Genomic DNA, 2,706 nt, shown 5'->3' on the forward strand with positions numbered 1-2,706 from the left:
AGAGCCCTGGTGTTTGTCCTCCCTGCCTGTCCTGCCCTGGCTGACCCGCAGCTGCTCCCCAGGCGAGCCTCCTGCTTTTTTGGGAATTCCCCACACCCATCCAGCAGCCAGCATCCCACCTCCTCGTCACCTCCCACCCTCTCCGCTCCTCTGGGCTGGGTGGGGAAGAGGAGGGAAGGGGTGGGAGGCAGCAGGGGAGGTTTTGGCCGAGGCAGCGCCTCTCCCACCCAGCCCACCTGAGTTTCCAGCCGGTGCCAGCGCCGGGGCCGCGGCTCAGCACACGGAGCAGCTGTTGGTCTTGTTCATGGGCGGCCTGAGCGCCTGCTCCTTGGGCAGCGTCTCCCTTCTCTTGCAGAGCGCGGGGCTGAGCCTGCTGGGCAGGTTGGCCTGCTGCAGCAGCTCCCTGAACACCTCCAGCACGTTCTGGTTGTCCTTGGCCGACGCCTCCACGAAGCGGCCGTTCCAGTCCAGCTCCACCAGTGCCAGCGCCTCCTCCACGGGCACCTGCCGCTCGCCGCCGCTCTCCGCCTTGTTGCCCACCACCACGATGGGAGGGAACTTGTCCTCCTTCACCTCCAGGATCTCCTCCCGCAGGCTCTTGACGCTCTCGAAGGACTCGGCGTCGTCCACGGCGTAGACCAGGGCGAAGGCGTCGCTGTTCTGGATGGAGAGCTTCCTCATGGCCGGGAAGGAGTAGCTGCCGCTCGTGTCCAGGATCTCCACCTTGACCGTGGCCCCGCACACCTCGTACTCCTTGCTGTGCAGCTCCTCCACCGTGCGCCGGTGCTTGGGCTCGAAGGTGTCCAGCAGGAAGCGCCGGATCAGCGAGGTCTTGCCCACGCCGGCGGCTCCCAGGAAAACCAACCGGACGTGGTTCTTCTCCTTGGCCACCAGGGACATGGCTGGCACGGAGGGGACAGGATGCTCCGCAGCTGGTGCTCACTCTGCAGGTGTCCCTGGGTGGCTGCAGCCCCGGTGTGTCCGTCTGTCCGTCCTCCCTGCTCTGACTCAGCGCAGACGAGGAATGTTGGTGCCACCGCTCTGCGAACTTCTCCCGGCAGACTCTACAACCCCCGAGCCGGGCTCATTTTTTTTATCCTGGTCCCTCTGTGCCATGTGGCACCAAGCTGTCCAATCTCTGAGGGTTGTGGGTGCTGGAGGAGGGAGGGCAGGGAGGGAGGAGAGCGGGGCCAATCCGCACAGTGCAGCCCTGGAGTGCAGCAGCAGCAGCAGCAGCAGCGCTGCATCGCCGCCGCTAGCGCAGGAGCCGCGGCACCGCCAGTCCCCACAGAGCCACGGGAGCTGCCCGGCCTGGGGGACACTCAGTGCCCATCCCCACCCCTGCATGGGGGACACTCAGTGCCCATCCCCACCCCTGGTGTGAGGGATACTCAGTGCTCATCCCCAGCCCTGTGTTGGGGACACTCAGTGCCCATCCCCACCCCCTGGTGTGAGGGATACTCAGTGCCCATCCCCAGCCCTGTGTTGGGGACACTCAGTGTCCATCCCCAGCCCTGGCATGGGGACACTCAGTGTCCATCCCCAGCCCTGTGTTGGGGACACTCAGTGTCCATCCCCAGCCCTGGCATGGGGACACTCAGTGTCCATCCCCAGCCCTGTGTTGGGGACACTCAGTGTCCATCCCCAGCCCTGGCATGGGGACACTCAGTGTCCATCCCCACCCCTGGCATGGGGACATTCAGTGTCCATCCCCAGCCCTGGCGTGGCTCGTGGCCAGCGCTGGACAGCGGCACCCGCGGCGTTTCCTGCGCCTGCCCGGGGCTGGGCACTCGTCTGCAGACAGGGTTGCTGTGAACGTGCCCAGTCTCCAGTGAAGCGATGAAATCTTTGGCTGGAGGGGGAAAATAAGCTCTCCCGTCTGTCATAACCTCCTCGTTCAGCTGTCAGTTACCGGTGATTTTTGTGAAATATTTAACCAGAGGGGGAAATGAAATCTCCACGAAGACGACGCGCCGCTTCCAGGAGCAGATGCTGGAGCCACGGCCCTGACCCAGCACTGGGGTTGCTCTGGAGGTGCAGACTGCCCCATCCAGGTGTGTTTGCTCAGCACTCGCCTCCCATCCCGTGCTGGAGCTGTCCCAGAAGCTGATTCATGCAGAGTGCAAACACAAAGGGAGCTTGCACAGAAGTTCAAATAAGTTTCTGTCACAGACATGTTTTATGAAAAATCCTTTCCTTAGGATTTTTTCCTCCTGAAAAGCTGAGAGGCCTCAGGAACAAAGTGTAAACATTGATTATCTGCTGCTGTGGAATGCAACAGGTGCATCTGTGATTGGTCTCATGTGATTGTTTCTAATTAATGGCCAATCACAGTCAGCTAGCTCAGACTCTCTGTCCGAGACACAAGCCTTTGTTATCATTCCTTCTCATTCTATTCTTAGCTAGCCTTCTGATGAAATCCTTTCTTCTATTCTTTTAGTATAGTTTTAATATAATATATATAATAAAATAATAAATCAGCCTTCTAAACATGGAGTCAGATCCTCGTTCCTTCCCTCATCCTCAGACCCCTGTGAACACGGTCACAAGTTTCTAACCTAAATTTGTGGATCTATGGTTTTGTGGAGCTTTTACTCAGGTTTTCTTTCCATAGCCAAGTGCCAGTTCCAGAATTTAGTTCTGGATGAATTTGTCTGCTGATTCCAAAACCCTTTTCACTGGAATTAGTCCTGCCTTTCAATTCTC

At 59.0% G+C, this 2,706-nt stretch overlaps 1 pseudogene; it reads right to left on the reverse strand.

Moving 5' to 3' along the window:
- Positions 1–273: 273 nt before the first annotated feature.
- LOC115911351 lies at positions 274–1,046 on the reverse strand (annotated as a pseudogene).
- Positions 1,047–2,706: the final 1,660 nt, after the last annotated feature.

This window comes from Camarhynchus parvulus, chromosome 18 (genome assembly GCF_901933205.1).
Source record: "Camarhynchus parvulus chromosome 18, STF_HiC, whole genome shotgun sequence".
Lineage (NCBI taxonomy): Eukaryota > Metazoa > Chordata > Aves > Passeriformes > Thraupidae > Camarhynchus > Camarhynchus parvulus.